A 20,402-nucleotide genomic window follows, 5' to 3' on the forward strand; every position below is an offset into this window, starting at 1 on the left:
TAAACTCTCACCCTACTCAGTGGTGAGTTTAGTCACTAAGTCATGTCCGACTCTTGCAGCCCCACAGACTGTAGCCCACCAGGCTCTTCTGTCCATGGAATTCTCCAGGCAAGAATACTGGAGTGGGTTGCCTTTTCCTTATCCAGGGACCCTACACAGAGTCTCAGCTTAAATATCATCACCTCAGAGACAACCTCATCTCTCTACCTAAATTAGGTCTTCCCACAATTCTTTATCATTTTTCTTCATAAAATATATTACTAATTACAATTATGTATTTGCTTATTTTATTTCTTTAACATTGTCTCTAGTAAGTAGGTTGTAAGTTTGATGAGGGCAGGAATACTATTTTTTAAATCATCTTTGTTGATATAATAGTGATAATTTTTCTCTCTGGAGTTAGATTACCTAATGTATATTCTGAGTATAGGACTAGCTATGACTTTGGGGAAGGTATATAATCTTTTATGTTTCAGTCCTCTTATCACAAAAATGTGGATAATAATTAAATATGTCTAATAGGATTGTGGCAAGGACTTAATGAAATAATATGTGTTAGATTAGCAAAAAGTCTAGCACATGGCATTGTATTCTCATTAAAAATTTTCCACTGGTATTTCTATTATTATTATTTCTGGTGCAGTGCATGGAACATAGTTGGTACTCAATAAACATTTGTTTTTCTTTTTTAATTTAAATTTATTTTTAATTGGAGGATAATTATAATATTGTGTTGGCTTCTGCCATATATTAATATCAACATGAATCAGACATAGGTATATGTATGTTCCCTCCCTCTTCAAGCTCCCTCCCACCTCCCACCCCATCTCACCCCTCTAGGTTGTCACAGAGCACCAGGTTTGGGTGCCCAATAAACATTTAATTATTGGATGAATGGTGAAAATTAAACATAGCTTGAGAAAGGTACTTTATTTCTATGTGATATTCTAATTTTTATATACATTTTATATATTTTAAAAGATATATTTTGAAATATAAGGTAATAGTATATGAAAGAACTAAGGGAAAATTATATCAGGCTAAACATTTCCCTTCCTCAGTGCCTGCTCTGTATTAAACTAAAACATGTCTTAATTATCTCTTTACAGATCATGTAAAGGTTAATTCCAATTAGTCCAAGTTGAATATTTACATATTTTGAATTAATGACATTCTGATTAATGAGTTTTTCTGTATGTATGGTTTATTCTAAACTAAAAGTAAATTATACATGCTGATAAATCATTAAATTTGATTCATATAAGCATTTTAATGAAATAATTGAATAAAATTTCTCATGAATAAGCATATATTTATGGAATTATTATAAGATAAAAATCAACCTGTGAAATTAAAAGAAAAATTACCTAATTAAAATGAAAAGGGAAACAAAAGGGTTCTTTTGTCTATAACATAATTATAATATAGTTACTAATTTATAATATGGTTTGGCTTTAACATTCTAGGAAAAGATTCATAGATGATAATCAGACTAGATTTATAGGGGTCAGTATAATAACGATACAACTTTTGTCCTTTTCCCTTCACACCAAATTTCCTATGAGAAAATAGAAATGAAAATTCACTCAAATTAGAGCTTAATATCTTACAAATTTCCAAATCAGTTATTCATTCATTGCTAAGCAGAAAAAAATAGTATTTCTATTTATGGTAAAATCCAGAAACAAATTTACTCATATATATATATTTAGTCAGATTTATTCTTTTTTTAGTAATTCAGTTTCATATTTTATTTCAGAATTAAATCCATTAATATTTCTGAAGGACATGTTCAGGGAATTGAATCATGTTATACATTTGAATATGTCTAAAATGAAATTTTGTTCAGTTATAATGGTTTATATAATTAACCATAATCTGCTCAAACTTTGTTGCAAAAAAATTCCTATGAGAATTTTTTAACAGCATTCATAAGAACACAAGGTGTGGGGCAGGGAGGTAGACAAGGAGCATATATTCATTTTGGTAAGGAAATCTTAGAAAAGGCCACTCATTTTATTAGGAAATGTTTTCCTAAGAAAGCAGTATTTGCTAATTCACTCCTTTTCTCTTAAGCCATAGAAAATCATGGCAATCCAAGATTTTGTTCTTATGCCTTTCCTTGTTTAAGAATGATAAATGATTTTATCTCACTGCAGCCCTTTGGCCAACATGTATGGGGTTTATTGCAGTCATGAGAAAGTTGCATAAGATGCTGGTGGCTTCTTTGTCTTCAAATTTACTGAAAATGTTTCTATAATCATTTTGTTAAATATCATCCTAAGTGAATTTTACTCTAATTCTTTGATTCCTACATTGTTAACTCTCATTTAATCAGGGCATTCTGGTTTTGCAAACAAAATTTATTTAGTTTTTCTGATGCAATTTGGTTTTTTATTTAAATCAATTGAAAAGGTACAATTGCAGGTACAATTGGAATTGTACCTGCAGATCCAATAGGAAGAAAAATCCTATCCTGCCTGTCATCCTTACTGGCTTAAGTTGTGACCCACCACCTCACTATGCCATTGCTGACATCACACAGGTGTGGCAAGCAAAATTTCTAAAATGCATCCCTGCCTCCACCCACACCCACACCCCTGCCACATACACACACAGAGATGTCTCCCATAACCCCAGATGAGATGTGATATGATATCATTCCTTTGCTTATGTTATACTCTGTGAAAGTTGACTTTAAAGCAGGGAGATTATCCAGGTGGGCCTGAGCTGATCACATGAATCTTTTAAAAGCAGAAAGCTTTCTTCAGCTGATAGCAAAAAGGCAAGTCACAGAGATCTGAAGTGTGAGAACGACTTGCTGCTATGAGGATGGAAGGAGCCACCATAAGAAGGATTGCAGATGGCCTTCTAGAGATAAAACCAGAAGCCCACTGATGGCAAACAAGGAAACGGAGGCCTCTCTAACATAACTGCAAGGAATTGAATTTTGCCAATAAACAGGGAAGATGCCATGCTCCAATTAATTACAAAGCCTGCAAATACCCTCTGTTCAGCCTTGTGAGACCTTGAGCAGAGAACCAGCCAGGCCATCCCAGACTTCTGACTTGCAGAACTGTGAGTGATAAATGGGTTTTGTTTTAAACTGCTAAACTGGGGATACTTTGTTATGCAGCAACAGAAAACTAATACAACTAGGAACAATCCTAACATTTACCAAATGACTCACGGAACTTATATGATGATTTGGGTCTGTAACAAAGTACTTCAATTTGTCATATGATGATATCCTAACCACTGAGCGAGCATACACATTAAGACAACTATAGTTTGCCCTGGTCTTTTAAGTTCCTTTTTCAGCAACAATAAAAATTCTTATCATTATTTTTTAAAAATTGAACAAAATCTACATTCTAACAACTCACAATTTACTAATAATATGACTGAAATTTGAATAAATATTGATTAAAGCTACTTTCTTAGAAGGGAGATTCCATTTTCACCCCAGATAGATCCATATTTGGAATCATTTTTAACAGTTTGATAATACTGCTTGTCAGCAGCAATATACATTCTTGTTCTAAAATGTACCTCTATCATCCAAAATATTATTCACAATTGCCCACATGTGCCTGCTACACATCTGTTTTCAGCTTTTCTATCCCTGTTCCTGGATTCTACTCTAACTTTTCAATGCAGTGATTTCTTAAAATTTCATCAACTGCAAATTAACCACCCTTCCCCCCTCCTCCCATTTCCAAATGATTATCCACAGCTGAAGACTTTACAACTTAACAGTACTTCTCTGCTTGCCTGGCATTTTTTTAAAGACTATTTTCAATAATCCCAGCATCTTAAAACATTTTAAAAAATTGATATGGATGTGAATGACTTATTAGCAGTCCAGTTGAAAGAAATTAACAAGTGATTTATTGTGAATAAAGGAAGAAATAAAAAATAACACAAAAATTTCAAATAGATGACCTAAAGGAAGATGCCAGTAACAGTAACAACAAAAAAAAATACAGAAAAAGCAGCAAATCTGGAAGGAAACAGTGAGTAGATTTTAGATAATATAATGTTTATTCAAATACTGAAAGGAGAGATTTGTACTAAGATTTAAAATTTTATACAAAGATTTACAACTTTATACTAAATCCCAATCTCCTCTCCCAAATTTTGGATTCTTCAACCCTCTATTATTAAGTAAATCTGTACTTTTAGTTTATACCTAGAAACTTAATTTCATTTGTATGTAATAAACTACTTAATGTTAGTATAAGCCCATACTCTCATGTAAGAAACCATCTTCTACTATATTTCTCTTGGTAATTCAGGGATTGACAATCTCCTTTAGGAAATGTTTTTTCAAACTTTATAGCTAGTTTGCTATTATGACCAAGCAAGGAAATTTCACTTCCAAGTATAACCACAAACCCAGCTACTTTCCTCTGTAAACTATTGTTCCAACATATTTCAGCCTGAAATTTTCCAGCTGTGCTCAAGGGCTTCTCGCAACCACATGGAAACTATTTCTTGGGGCTTATTTTTAATTATAGCCTTTACTCTTTTTTGGTTCTTCAGATATTTCTGCTCCCAAGGTTACATGATGCTCTAGAGACATAACATTTGTGACACCACCACTGTATGATATTCTACAATAAGGAATATCATAGGACAGATGGAAACATTACCACAGAATTTGGATTTGTTTTTGTAGTTTATTCAGAAGGATGTCCATACTACCATTAATATGTGTGCTTTGAACTCATCAGATGTTATTCATTCGGTTAGATGCCTGTAAATATACCACACAACTAGAATCCCACAAAATGTCATGCTAAGCAAGATCCATACCCTTAATGACAGAAGTGGTAACATACATTACACATCCTTCCAGTAGGAAAATGTAGTAAAGAACATTGTGTAACATGTCTGTCTTGAGAAGCAAGCTCCCATTGACTAATGCATCTTACTGGCAAAGCTTTCAAGTGAACTCTCAAGTGAAGTCCTGTTTATTTCTCTCAAATCATCGAAAGTAAGCCAGAAAGTTCAATAAGGTAGATATAAATGTTTTCAGTTCAGCTTGAAATAATGATAATGGATATATTCCTAGTTCTTCCTCAAATTACTAGAATCTCAAAAGTTCAGGTTAATTCTAAAGTAAATCCAGAATTTGTGTATTTCAAGAAGCGGTTAAAGAGATCCAAGATGTAGTCTATCCAATAAGAATGTACTGCTTAAGGACTAGTCAAGAATTGGCCAAGAAGATTAAAATGATTCCTTTATGTGGGTATCTGGAACATAGTATCCTGCAGTGGCTTTTGCCTGAATTTTTAGAGCTTTTTTAATTAAAAGGATCCATACACTATATTCAGTATAATTTTTTTTCAGTGAAGTGTGTATGAGGAAAGAGGTGGAGTGAAAGTAGTGTTTATTAACTGAAAATTAGTTAATGTAAAAGTGTTACTTATACAAGGTAGCTAATCATATAGGATAATTCCCTTTCTACAGATAATGAATCTGAGATTCAGAGACACAGAATGACTTTCCAGTAAGGGCTGAGGAAGATTTAAACTAAGCTGTCTGTTTTCCTTTTGAAATTCCAGTTCCCATACTTCTTCAACTATACAACACATGGTCCTCTTAAACTTATCACATTATTAATAAAATTTTTGTTTGAAAAATTACTATTGCCAGAGTTAAAAAGCAAAAATAACTGTGCCACAAGACAGTGGTTTTCAAAGTGGGGTTCCCTAACTAGCAGCAGCTGTATCACCTGGGAAATGGTTAGAAATAGTCTTACACTCTAGTCCTAATGAAGCAAAGTCACAGGAAGTGAGCCTGGGCAATCTGTGTTTTAACAAGGTTTCCAGCTGATTCTGGTACACATTCAAGTTTGAGCTCTAGAATAGGAATTCTCAACATTTGATGGTGTATCATTATCACCAGTACAACTTTTCAAACTCAGATGCATTCCCTACGGTTATTGCATATGTGTAATTCTCACTTGCAGAAAAGGTTGTGTGACATTGCTACAGAATGTTCATGAGAGCAGTGAAATTCAGTTAAACAAAGAGTTTCATTATTTTCACGTTTGGTCAATCTAATGATACACTAAAGCAGTGGTTCTCAACAGGGGACAATTTTCCACAATATATTTTACAACATCTTCACTATTGTGAGACTGAATTGTATCTGTAAGGATTTTATGTCAGATTTTTAATTGAATATAATTTTTATGTGTTGGAACCTGTAAGTGGAAACACAGTATGACCTAATACATTTAGAGTAACAAAACAGATAGATATTGCCTTCTGGATATATCTAGACTTGCCTTCTATCTATCTAGACTCTACATATGGTTATAGAGAGATGACGTCTTTGAAGAATAATATAAATATGTATAGGAAAAAACACCAACCAGAGTGGAGAAACCTCATTGAATATACTGGTTTCATGGACTGAATTGTGTTCCCGAACATTCATATATTAAAACCTTAACCCCCAATGTAACTGTATGTGGAGATAGGAAATAGAAGTAAATAATTAAGGTTAAATGAGGTCATAAGGGTGGGACCCAAATCCAATAGTACTGGTGTGCTTATGTATAAGAAGAGGAAGAGACACCAAACAGTTCAATCTCTCTCAGTACATGGACAGAGAAAAAGCGATATGACAACAGTGAAAAGGTGTCCATCTACAGGACAGGAAGAGAACCCTCACCAGAAACCAACCCTCCTAGCACTTTGATCTTGGACTTCTAGGCGCTAGTACTGTGAGAAAATAAACCTATGTTGCTTCAGCTACCTAGTCTGTGGTATTCTGCTATCATAGCCCGAGAGGACTACTACACTGGATGCAGGGAGTCCCCAGAAAAGACAACTCTTTATATTGGGAATAAACTGTGGCTGCTGCTGCTAAGTCGCTTCAGTTGTCTCTGACGCTGTGCGACTCCATAGGCGGAAGCCCACCAGGCTCCCCCGTCCCTGGGATTCTCCAGGCAAGAACACTGGAGTGGTTGCCATTTCCTTCTCCAATGCATGAAAGTGAAGTCACTCTGTCGTGTCCGACTCTTCGTGACCCCAAGGACTGCAGCCTGCCAGGCCCCTCTGTCCATGGGATTTTCCAGGCAAGAATACTGGAGTGGGGTGCCATTGCCTTCTCTGGGGAATAAACTAGTCCTGGAGAATAGCTATCTTTACCCACCCACAAATGACAGAGAAGCAGGGTTTGAATGGACCGGGCTTATTAGTAACTAATGTAACTTGCCAGAACACAGTCTCTGTTCAGTTTAGTCGCTCAGTCGTGTCCGACTCTTTGCGACCTCATGAACTGCAGCACACCAGGCGTCTTTATCCATCACCAACTCCTGGAGTCCACCCAAACCCATGTCCATCGAGTCAGTGATGCCATCCAACCATCTCATCCTCTGTCGTCCCCTTCTCCTCCTGCCCCCAATCCTACCCAGCATTAGGGTCTTTTCCGATGAGTCAACTCTTCGCATGAGGTGGCCAAAGTATTGGAGTTTCAGCTTCAACATCAGTCCTTCCAATGAACACCCAGGATTGATCTCCTTTAGGATGGATTGATTGGATCTCCTCGCAGTCCAAGGGACTCTCAAGAGTCTTCTCCAACACCACACAGTTTAAAAGCATCAATTCTGCGGCGCTCAGCTTTCTTCACCGTCCAACTCTCACATCCATACATGACCACTGGAAAAACCATAGCCTTGACTAGATGGACTTTTGTTGGCAAAGTAATGTCTCTGCTTTTAAATATGCTATCTAGGTTGGCCATAACCTTCCTTCCAAGGAATAAGCGTCTTTTAATTTCATGGCTGCAATCACCATCAGCAGTGACTTTGGAGTCCCCAAAAATACAGTCTGACACTATTTCCACCGTTTCCCCATCTATTTGCCATGAAGTGATGGGACCAGATGCCATGATCTTAGTTTTCTGAATGTTGAGCTTTAAGCCAACTTTTTCACTCTCCTCTTTCACTTTCATCAAGAGGCTCTTTAGTTCCTCTTCACTTCCTGCCATAAGGGCGGTGTCATCTGCATATCTGAGGTTATTGATATTTCTCACAGCAATCTTGATTCCAGCTTGTGTTTCTTCCAGCCCAGCATTTCTCATGATGTACCCTGCATAGAAGTTAAATAAGCAGGGTGACAATATACAGCCTTGACGTACTCCTTTTCCTATTTGGAACCAGTTTGTTGTTCCATGTCCAGTTCTAACTGTTGCTTCCTGACCTGCATACAGGTTTCTCAAGAGACAGGTCAGATGGTCTGGTATTCCCATCTCTTTCAGAATTTTCCACAGTTTATTGTGATCCACACAGTCAAAGGGTTTGGCATAGTCAATAAAGCAGAAATAGATGTTTTTCTGGAACTCTCTTGCTTTTTCGATGATCCAGCGGATATTGACAATTTGATCTCTGGTTCCTCTGCCTTTTCTAAAACCACAGTACAGAACTTGTTAAAGGAATGCAACAAAATCTAACACTCAACAACAAGAAATTTACCATGTCTAGCATCCAATCAAAAACTACTAAATGTGCCAAGAAGTAGGAAAGCATGAAACTTAACTTGTTTAAAAAATATATATATTGATATAAACAGGCCAAGAAATGCCAGGGATGATGGAAAGACCTTAAAAAAAACTACAATAAATATTTTAATATGCTCAGAATTTAAGAGAACATAGATATAATGAGGAAAGAATTGGAAGGTATAGAAAATACTCAAATGAGACTTCCAGAAATGAAAAATCTATTATCTGTCATGAACATGTCACTGGATGGGTTGTCAGCAAATTAAACAATTCAAGAGGGAAAAAGATAAGTAAATGGAAGATACTGCAATAGAAACTATCCCCCAAAAAGCACAGAGAAAATTTAAAAAATAAATAAATAAAATAAATAGAATCTCACTGTCCTGTGGGACAGTATGGAGCAGTCTAACCTGTGTTTATGGTGTCTCAGAGTGGGGGGATGGCATGTGAAAGAAAAAAATAGAAAAGAAAAAATATTTGAAGATATAACTTTTTCCAAATTTGATAAAAACTGTGAACCCAAAGACTAAAAAAAACATAAGCAAGATTTTAAGAAAAAGGAAAACTATATTGAGAACATTATAGTTAAATTGCTGAAAATAGGTAATAAACAGAAAACCTTAAAACCAGCCAAAGGAGAAGAAAGATTTGTTATGTATAGAGGGCAGTCATTAGAATGATTTCAGACTTCTCATTGTCAAAAATAGAAGGAAAACTACATTTTAACATCCTGAAAGAAAACAAAAAGTCAACCTAGAATGTTTTACTCATATAAATATCTTTTAAAACTACAAGTGAAAGGAACTTTTCATAAAAGCTGAGAGAAATCATATTAATAGTTTCCAGTCAGGAATTAGGAAAAATGAATAGAACAGGCAGAAGAAAAATGATACCAGATGAAAATGAATCTGTATGAAGCAGAGAAGAGCATCTCAAAAATGGTATGTAGGAAAATAAAAAAATACCTTCATCACCAATTTTAATTTATTTAAAATGTCATTTAAAATATTACATGAATTAATCCCTCCAAACCTGTATATTTTTGAAACAAGTTTCCCATGCATTTATTTCTGTAAATTTTCCATTTTTTTACCCTGAGGGTGCATTGCAAGTAGAGTAAATGTGAAAGAACTCTGTATCTTAATTGCATCCCTATAATTATTATTCACTCTTTATCATTTGGTTTCTTTTCGCTTTATATTCAGCTTTGTAGCTAGTGAGTGTGGATGACATTTAACTATTTTAAGAACATTTAGCCAGTTCTGAAGCACCTTCAGTGATTTCAGCATATAACAATTGCCTTCAGGAAACACTGGTGCTGGAATTCTCAGTCTGAAAATGAATGTAAATGGTTTATATTGAATGACATAGCAAATTCACTCAATAGGAAAGAGCCTAGTCTTTCTCACTGTCTGTCAAAACATACTCAGCACAGTTTAAAGGATCTACATTCTTGCAAATTATGTATTGAACATAATCATTGGGATTTTTTTATTCTTTCTTTCCCCCTGAATAATAAATTCAGTGAATATTGCTAAACACAGTTTAGTAATTGAATAATCCAAATGTTTTTCAAATAAAGTCCTTTCAACTATCAAATTATCAAATTCATGGCTGACTGGAGAATTATGTTGCAAAAAACTAGTGAAATATTACCAGAATCAAACATTTTTAATGGGATTTTTTACCCAAAAAGCTCTATTCCTTAAACTCTAAGCATCTCCTGTGCAAGGTATTTCCTGCAAAAATAGATATAAAATTAAAAAAGAAAACTAATTAAAAAATTCTTAAAAGTTTTTAATGTTTAGAGTTGGAAATTTCATAGTATAGCAGGAAGCAAAAAACTAATCTTGCATTTTGTTATAAACCCTCCAATGGCTTCCCACAAATTCTGGAATAAAGTCTATAGTCTTTGTCATTTCACCCACCCAACTGAATGTTTTGGTCTCTGCTAACATGACAGGATCAAGACCATCCCCAAGAAAAAGAAATGCAAAGTGGCAAAATGGTTGTCTGAGGAGGCCTTACAAATAGCTGAGAAAAGAAGAGAAATGAAAAGCAAAGGAGAAAAGGAAACATATACCTATCTGAATGCAGAGTTCCAAAGAATAGCAAGGAGAGATAAGAAAGTCTTCCTCAGTGATCAATGCAAAGAAATAGAGGAAAACAATAGAATGGGAAAGACTAGAGGCCTCTTCAAGAAAATTAAAGATATCAAGGAAACATTTTATGTAAAGATGTGTACAGTAAAGGACAGAAATGATATGACCTAATAGAAGCAGAAGATATTAAGAAGAGGTGGCAAGAATACACAGAAGAACTGTACAAAAAAGATCTTCACGACCCAGATAATCACGATGGTGTGATCACTCACCTAGAGCCAGACATTCTGGAATGTGAAGTCAAGTGGGCCTTAGAAAGCATCACTACGAGCAAAGCTAGTGGAGTTGATGGAATTCCAGTTGAGCTATCTCAAATCCTGAAAGATGATGCTGTGAAAGTGCTTCATGCAATATGCCAGCAACTTTGGAAAACTCAGCAGTGGCCACACGACTGGAAAAGGTCAGTTTTCATTCCAATCCCAAAGAAAGGTAATGCCAAAGAATGCTCAAACTACCGCACAATTGCACTCATCTCACATGCTAGTAAAGTAATGCTCAAAATTCTCCAAGCCAGGCTTCAGCAATACGTGAACTGTGAACTTCCAGATGTTCAAGCTGGTTTTAGAAAAGGCAGAGGAACCAGAGATCAAATTGCCAATATCCGCTGGATCATCGAAAAAGCAAGAGAGTTCCAGAAAAACATCTATTTCTGCTTTATTGACTATGCCAAAGCCTTTGACTGTGTGGATCACAATAAACTGTGGAAAATTCTGAAAGAGATGGGCATACCAGACCACCTGACCTGCCTCTTGAGAAACCTGTATGCAGGTCAGGAAGCAACAGTTAGAACTGGACATGGAACAACAAACTGGTTCCAAATAGGAAAAGGAGTATGTCAAGGCTGTATATTGTCACCCTGCTTATTTAACTTATATGCAGAGTACATCATGAGAAACGCTGGGCTGGAAAAAGCACAAGCTGGAATCAAGATTGCCGGGAGAAATATCAATAACTTCAGATATGCAGATGACACCGCCCTTATGGCAGGAAGTGAAGAGGAACTAAAGAGCCTCTTGATGAAAGTGAAAGAGGAGAGTGAAAAAGTTGGCTTAAAGCTCAACATTCAGAAAACTAAGATCATGGCATCTGGTCCCATCACTTCATGGCAAATAGATGGGGAAACACTGGAAACAGTGTCAGACTTTATTCTGGGGGGCTCCAAAATTACTGTAGATGGTGATTGCAACCACGAAATTGAAAACTGCTTACTCCTTGGAAGGAAAGTTATGACCAACCTAGATAGCATATTAAAAAGCAGAGACATTACTTTGCCAACAAAGATCCGTCTAGTCAAGGCTATGGTTTTTCCAGTGGTCATGTATGGATGTGAGAGTTCGACTATAAAGAAAGCTGAGCGCCGAAGAATTGATGCTTTTAAACTGTGGTGTTGGAGAAGACTCAATCTTGAGAGTCCCTTGGACTGAAAGGACATCCCACCAGTCCATCCTAAAGGAGATCAATCCTGGGTGTTCATTGGAAAGACTGATATTGAAGCTGAAACTCCAATACTTTGGCCACCTCATGCGAAGAGTTGACTCATTGGAAAAGACCCTGATGCTGGGAAGGAATAGGGGCAGGAGGAGAAGAGGAAGACAGAGGATGAGATGATTGGATGGCATCACCGACTCGATGGACATGAGTTTGGGTAAACTCTGTGAGTTGGTGATGGACAGGGAGGCCTGGCATGCTGCGATTCATGGGGTCACAAAGAGTCGGACACGACTGAGCGACTGAACTGAACTGAGTCAAAGCTATGGTTTTTCAGTAGTCATGTAGTGAGAGTTGGACTATAAAGAAAGCTGAACACCAAAGAATTGATGCTTTTGAACTGTGGTGTTGGAGAACTCTTGAGAGTCCCTTGGACTGCAAGGAGATCAAACCAATCAATCCTAAAGGAAATCAGTCTTGAATATTCATTGGAAAGACTGATGCTACAGCTGAAACTCCAACAGTTTGGCCACCTAATGCCTCATTGGAAAAGTCCCTGATGCTGGCAAAGACTGAAGGCAGGATGAGAAGGGGACAACAGAGGATGAGATTGTTGGATGGTATCACCATCTTGATGCACATGAGTTTGAGCAAGGTCTGGGAGTTGGTGATGGACAGGGAAGCCTGGCATGCTGCATCCATGGGGTCACAAAAGGTGGGACAAGACTGAGCAACTGAACTGACATGACAGGTCATCTGCTCCCTTTCTCAGCCCACTGTGCTCAATGTGCTAAATAGTTTCAAGGCCTAGTAACATCATTTCAGTCTGTTGACCTTGCCAAACTCCTTCCCCCTGAGGACCTCCCCAAACGCTGTTCCCTCTGCCTGGAATGTGTTCTACCTGTCTAACATCATCTCCTGCCATCTTCTCTTCTCATCTGTAACAATTTAATATATTATATTCTTTATTTTTTGTTTATTGCATTTATTTCACATAGTAATTGTATCTTTTTATATCTTTGCACTGACACTGTATTCCAGTAGGGAAATAGCACGTTTGTTTGGTCTCTTTCCTCATGTCCAGCAAGTGCCTGGCACAGAGTAGGAACTTCAAGTTTGTGGAATGAGTGAACAGCTTGATTTGCACATAAATTTATGAATGCTTTTTACCACAAATGCCATTTCATTCTTAGATGAAACCCACAAGCTGTGGTGATATTTGCTATTATTTTATATGCTTTAGTGGGTCTTTCAAGAACACTGTATACTGAAATTGATTCGTTTGGCATTACATGGATTCCTCGTTGTAATATGGAAGAGCAGTTAAAAGCATCATATGTGAACATTTAGAGGTAACAGATGCATAGAAATTCTAATGTTCCTTCCAAAAAATCCAATGCCATACACATGTATGAACTTGTACTAGAAAATGGAAGTACTTGTTTATGATAAGATGTTATAAAATGGAAAGGAAAATCAGTGCAGGCATTGGAAATCCCTGTTTCAATATGAGAACTCAGCATTCTGCCAGCATGGCAAGGTGAATCTGTGTTGCAACATCTCCACACTGTGGCCAAATCTAGAATCATTTACTTTTCTGTGGGAACACAAGCTTTTCAGGTCTTAAGTAAGGGTAATGCACACAAGCATTCATTTAATATTAAATGCAACTAATTTGAATAATTTCTTGAAAATTAATCTCTCAGAATTTTATTAGCACCCCTTAATCATCATGGCTTAATGTCATGCTGGCAGAATTTACTGTGGTTGCCTTTCTAACGGCTCACTCCTCTGTTTTTTATCCTACTCATATCCAAAAGCAATTTTTAAAAAAACTTAAATGCATGAATTTGAAAAACTGGAAACTATACCGTATCTCTCTTCCTCTATCTTAGCAGCAGTTTCCTTTATTAACCATTACTCCTTTCCCCAAAATATCTCTAATACACAATAACCTGAATTCTAACCTTAAGCTTAAATTTTACAGTTACTTCAAAGTTTTGTGCCATTACATTGAATACTTAAGATCAACTGTTTTCAATATATAGTCACTTCAAAGTGCCTTGTGTACATCTCTCTTTTTCTAGTATTGAGTGAGAAGTAAAAAGAGATTTCCTAAAAGATTAGAAAAGTGAGAAAAATCTATATAAATTTGCCAATTCTGCTTGGTCAAGCCTTTTTGATGACAAAAAAATTGAGTTGAAGTGAACTCTCAAAGCATTTGACACTTGATAATGAATTCTACTGCTTTGCTTCAAAAATATTAATCTATAAAATCTCTTGATTGGCTTGTCTGTTAATACTTTTACTATGTAATAGAGAAAAGGCATTTTGTTACCTAAAATCATTCTGCATTCTTACTTCATCCAACACTCACAACTTTCTATATTAGATTCTATAGATGGTATAGTAAAGATTTTTCCTAAGTATGTACCTACTCAGTTCAGTTCAGTTGCTCAGTGGTGTCCAACTCTTTGCGACCCCATTAACTGCAGCATGCCAGGCCTCCCTGTCCATCACCAACTCCTGGAGCCCACCCAAACGCAAGTCCATTGAGTCGGTGATGCCATCCAAGCATCTCATCCTCTGTTGTCCCCTTCTCCTCCTGCCCTCAATCTTTCCCAGCATCAGGGTCTTTTCAAATTAGTCAGTTCTTTGCATCAGGTGGCCAAAGTATTGGAGTTTCAGCTTCAACATCAGTCCTTCCAATGAACACCCAGGACTGATCTCCTTTAGGATGGACTGGTTGGATCTCCTTGCAGTCCAAGGGGCTCTCAAGAGTCTTCTCCAACGCCACAGTTCAAAAGCATCAATTCTTCAGCACTCAGCTTTCTTTATACTCCAACTCTCATAACCATACATGACTACTGGAAAAACCATAGCCTTGACTAGACAGATCTTTCTTGGGAAAGTAATGTCTCTGCTTTCTAATATGCTGTCTAGGTTGATCATAACTTTCCTTCCAAGGAGTAAGCGTCTTTTAATTTCATGGCTGCAATCAACCTCTGCAGTGATTTTGGAGCTCAGAAAAATAAAGTCAGCCACTGTTTCCACTGTTTCCCCATCTATTTGCCATAAAGTGATTGGACTGGATGCCATGATCTTAGTTTTCTGAATGTTGAGCTTAAGCCAACTTTTTCACTCTCCTCTTTCACTTTCATCATGAGGCTCTTCAGTTTTTCTTCACTTTCTGACATAAGGGTGGTGTCATCTGCATATCTGAGGTTATTGATATTTTCCCAGCAATCTTGATTCCAGCTTGTGCTTCATCCAGCCAAGCATTTCTCATGATGTCCTCTGTGTATAAGTTAAATTAGCAGGGTGATAATACACAGCCTTGACGTACCCCTTTTCCTATTTGGAACCAGTCTGTTGTTCCATATCCAGGTCTAACTGTTGCTTCCTGACCCGCATACAGGTTTCTCAAGAGGCAGGTCGGGTGGTCTGGTATGCCCATCTCTTTCAGAATTTTCCACAGTTTATTGTGACCCAACAGTCAAAGGCTTTAGCATAGTCAATAAAGCAGTAATAGATGTTTTTCTGGAACTCTCTTGCTTTTTCGATTTTTCATCGGATGTTGGCAATTTGATCTCTGGTTCCTCTGACTTCTAAAACCAGCTTGAACATCACGTATTGCTGAAGCCTGGCTTGGAGAATTTTGAGCATTACTTTACTAGCGTATGAGATGAGTGCAACTGTACGGTTATTTGTGCATTCCCTGGCCTTGCCTTTCTTTGGGATTGGAGTGAAAACTGACTTTTTCCAGGCCTGTGGCCACTGCAGAGTTTTCCAAATTTGCTGACATATTGAGTGCAGCACTTTCACAGCATCATCTTTCAGGATTTGAAATAGCTCAACTGGAATTCCATCACCTCCACTCGCTTTGTTCGTAGTGATGCTTTCTAAGGCCCACTTGACTTCACATTCCAGAATGTCTGGCTCTAGGTGAGTGATCACACCATCGTGGCTATCTGGGTCATGAAGATCTTTTTTGTACAGTTCTTCTGTGTATTCTTGCCACTTTTTCTTAATATCTTCTGCTTCTCTCAGGTCCATATGATTTCTGTCCTTTATTGAGCCTATGTTTGCATGAAATATTCCCTTGGTATCTCTAATTTTCTTGAAGAGATCTCTAGTCTTTCCCATTCTATTGTTTTCCTCTATTTCTTTGCATTGATCACTGAGGAAGGCTTTCTTAGCTCTCCTTGCTATTCTTTGGAACTCTGCATTCAAATAGGAATATCTTTCCTTTTCTCCTTTGCTTTTCACTTGTGTTTTCTCAGCTATTTGTAAGGCCTCCTCAGACAGCCATTTTGCTTTTTCCATTCTTTTTCTTGGGGATGGTCTCTATACCTGTCTCCTATACAATGTCATGAACCTCTCTCCATAGTTCATCAGGCACTGTGTCTATCAGATCTAGTCCCTTAAATTTGTTTGTCACTCCCACTGTATAATCATAAGGGATTTGATTTAGGTCATACCTGAATGGTCTAGTGGTTTTCCCTACTTTCTTCAATTTAAGTCTGAATTTGGCAATAAGGAGTTCATGATCTGAGCCACAGTCAGCTCCTGGTCTTGTTTTTGCTGACTGTATAGAGCTTCTCCATCTGTGGCTGCAAAGAATATCATCAATCTGATTTCTGTGTTGACCATCTGGTGATGTCCATGTGTAGAGTCTTTTCTTGTGTTGTTGGAAGAGGGTGTTTGCTATGACCAGTGCATTCTCTTGGCAAAACTCTATTAGCCTTTGCCCTGCTTCATTCTATACTCCAAGGCCAAATTTGCCTTTTACTCCAGGTCTTTCTTGACTTCCTACTTTTGCATTCCAGTTCTCTGTAATGAAAATGACATCTTTTTTGGGTGCTAGTTCTAAAAGGTCTTGTGGGTCTCATAGAACCATTCAACTGCAGCTTCTTCAGCATTACTCGTCATGGCATAGGCTTGTATTACCGTGATATTGAATGGTTTGCCTTGGAAACAAACAGAGATCATTCTGATGTTTTTGAGATTGCATCCAAGTACTGCATTTCGGACTCTCTTGTTGACCATGATGGCTACTCCATTTCTTCTAAGGGATTCCTGCCCGCAGTAGTAGATATAATCGTCATCTGAGATAAATTTACCCATTCACTGATTCCTAGAATGTCGACATTCACTCTTGCCATCTCCTGTTTGACCACTTCCAATTTGCCTTGATTCACGGACCTAATATTCCAGGCTCCTATGCAATATTGCTCTTTACAGTATCAGACCTTGCTTCTATCACCAGTCACATCCACAGCTGGGTATTGTTTTTGCTGTGGCTCTATCCCTTCATTGTTTCTGGAGTTATTTCTCCACTGATCTCCAGTAGCATATGGGGCACCTACCGACCTGGGGAGTTCATCTTTCAGTGTCCTATCTTTTTGCCTTTTCATACTGTTCATGGGGTTCTCAAGGCAAGAATACTGAAGTGGTTTGCCATTCCCTTCTCCAGTGGACCACATTCTGTCAGATCTCTCCACCATGACCCATCCATCTTGGGTGGCCCCACACAGCTTGGCTTAGTTTCATTGAGTTAGACAAGGCTGTGGTCCATGTGATCAGATTGGCTAGTTTTCTGTGATCATGGTTTCAGTGTATCTGCCCTCTGATGCCCTCTCCCAACACCTACTGTCTTACTTGGTTTTCTCTTACCTTGGACATGGGGTATCTCTTCCTGGCTGCTCCAGTAAAGCGCAGCCGCTGCTCCTTACCTTGGATGAGGGGTATCTCCTCACGGTCGCCCCTCCTGACATTGAATGTGGAGTAGCTCCTCTCGGCTTTCCTGCGCCTGTGCAGCCACTGTTCCTTGAACGTGGGGTAGCTCCTGTCAGCTGCCGCCCCTGACCTCGGATGTGGGTAGCTCCTCTCGGCTGCACTTCTGCGTGGTCCCTCACAGCCGCTGCGCACAAGTATTTTAAACTCTAATTTGCATAGTAAAACTCACATGTTCACGGTGAATTTCATACTTACACCCAGTCCAAAGCTCAATTCAGGTGGACAGGTTGTATAAAATTTCTGTGTATCTATATTTGGAAATGTAAAGGGATGCCTGAAAACATGGTATAGAAGCTGACTTGCTGCCCATTTCTTATTTAAACACCTCAAACTAACATAATTTACCCGCTACGGCTCTTAGTATATATGTCATTAGGTATCATGGACATAGTTTTGGGCTCCCGTAGAGTTAAAACGGGTCAGATGTGTGTCAGAGGTTTTCAAAATGCATCCCTAGATAGACATCAGTCTCACCAGTGAACTAAGAAACCTAAATTTCTTGGGGGGGCGATGGGGTGGTTGTGAGTGAGGCAGAAATCTGTGTTACAACAAACCGTCCAGATAGTATAAATGTACACTAAAGTTTGAAGGTCTTAGTGGATGAAATGGGTTTAAATTACAATGGAGCAGATTTCACTCAACATAAAATTTTTATTTAAAAAACTATAGGCTACTTGTAGTAATATTCTTTAAATAATAATCATTATGAAAATTTCTAAACAAATTCAAAAGTAGGCAGCATAATAATCCCTATTTACCACTCACCCTGCTAAAACAACCATAATTTTTTCAGTCATTAATATATTCTGTTTAATCTTGTTAGATGTAACAATAGTGTAATTGTTCTGTTGGCAAATTCCTCCTCCACTAAAAAAAATTACAGTAGTTCCCCCCTTATCCTTGGTATCAGTTTCTGAGGTTTCAGTTACCCATGTTCCGCTGTGACTCATAAATATTAAATAGTTCCAGAAATAAACAACTCCTAAGTTTTAGATTGTGTGCCCTTCTGAACAGCATGATGAAATCTGCAGCCATCCCTCTCTGATGGTCACATTGTCTGTGACAATATATCAAAGCTTGCATTAAAGTAACTTTATTTTACCTGATAACAGCCCCAAAGCTTAAGAGTAATGATGTTGGCAATTCGGCTATGCCAAAGAGAAGCTATGGATTGTTCCCTTTACGTGAAAAATGTTCCTTACTTAGTAAGGAAAGAAAAAAATTTGAATGCTGAGGTTGCTGAGATCTAAAGGAAGAACAAATTTTCATAGATAGCATGAAGTTGTGAAAATGGAAAAAGAAATTTGTGTTAGTTTTGCTGATGCATGTCAAACTGCTAGCCATAGTGTGTGATAATACCTCTTCCATCTTAACTAAGCACTTAAATTTACACAGTAAGATATTTAGAATGAGAGAGAAAAACCGTCACATAATTTTAATTACAGTATATTGTTTTACTTATTCTACTTTATTAGCTACTGTTGTTACTCTTACTTTGCCTAATTTATAAATTAACTTTATCATAGATATTTATGTATAGAAAAAACATAGGATTTGCTACTGTCTACTGGGGGTTAGTGGAATGAATCTCCTGTCGATAAAGGAGGACTACTGTATTTGCTGAAGTATTTAACAAAGAGTGAAATAATATATCCGGGATCTGCTTTATAAAAGAGAAAGAACTTTTAATAACTATAGTTGCCAGCACATTAAATGAGCTATCTAGGGATACAATGATTTCCATCTTACCAAATATGGTCTAAGAAATTTGGGTGCTGTAGAAAGAATGTCTGCATTACTTTTTAGAGAGGAATAGATAATCTCTAAGATCTCTTCAGACTCTAAACCATATAATTATATGATGAAATGCATTATTTTTATCAAATGTGATTTTAATTAAAGATATTTAAACTTCCAAGAATAATTTCTCATTGAAATCACAAGTAATATAAAAATATAAACAAATATCTACTCACATATAAATGATAGACATGAGTAATGTCATTAACTAAAAGTCTGTTTATATATCATAATTATGATATTAGAAATACAGTTTGCAAATTATTAAACCAAACCCTTACATATAATCACTATAATCACCATAGAGGATTTACTGCATAAATAATCATCTCCCAATACCAGAGGCACTATATATCTGCATTACAAACTATTGAAGAATATATCCCACATTCATGAAAATGTAACTGAAGAACTGACAGTATTCACAAATGTCAGCTTCATGATTCAAGGACATGGCCCACTTTGAAGAACATAGAACAGAGACAACATTTACCATGAAGCATAGAAAACATCTAGATCTGAGATGATGGTTGGATTTTACTTCTCTTTCTAATGTCAATTGATTAGGAATGGTGTCTGGAAAAATGCACTGAAGAATGTGTGACCCTCTTTGAGCTCAGTGGGAAAAAAATGGGAAGATTGATGACTGGTGTCCACCACAGGTTGGGGGTATAGGAGGGTGGGTGAGTTTGG

At 37.2% G+C, this 20,402-nt stretch overlaps 1 protein-coding gene across 4 annotated transcripts in view; it reads left to right on the plus strand.

Moving 5' to 3' along the window:
- Nucleotides 1–2,590: 2,590 nt before the first annotated feature.
- Nucleotides 2,591–20,402, plus strand: part of CGGBP1 (CGG triplet repeat binding protein 1) — a 178,995-nt gene continuing 161,183 nt past the window's right edge. For 2 of the 4 annotated variants that reach the window (XM_081550915.1, XM_081550906.1), the window contains exon 1: nucleotides 2,591–3,078. The gene's annotated coding sequence lies outside the window, so the exon portion shown is untranslated. Of the gene's footprint in view, nucleotides 3,079–3,940; nucleotides 4,017–10,483; nucleotides 13,077–20,402 lie in introns of those variants that run through there. The other 2 variants (XR_014071462.1, XM_081550925.1) reach the window with 2 other exon arrangements.

Source organism: Giraffa tippelskirchi, chromosome 2 (assembly GCF_054371585.1).
Source record: "Giraffa tippelskirchi isolate mGirTip1 chromosome 2, T2T-mGirTip1v1.2.pri, whole genome shotgun sequence".
Classification (NCBI taxonomy): Eukaryota; Metazoa; Chordata; class Mammalia; order Artiodactyla; family Giraffidae; genus Giraffa; species Giraffa tippelskirchi.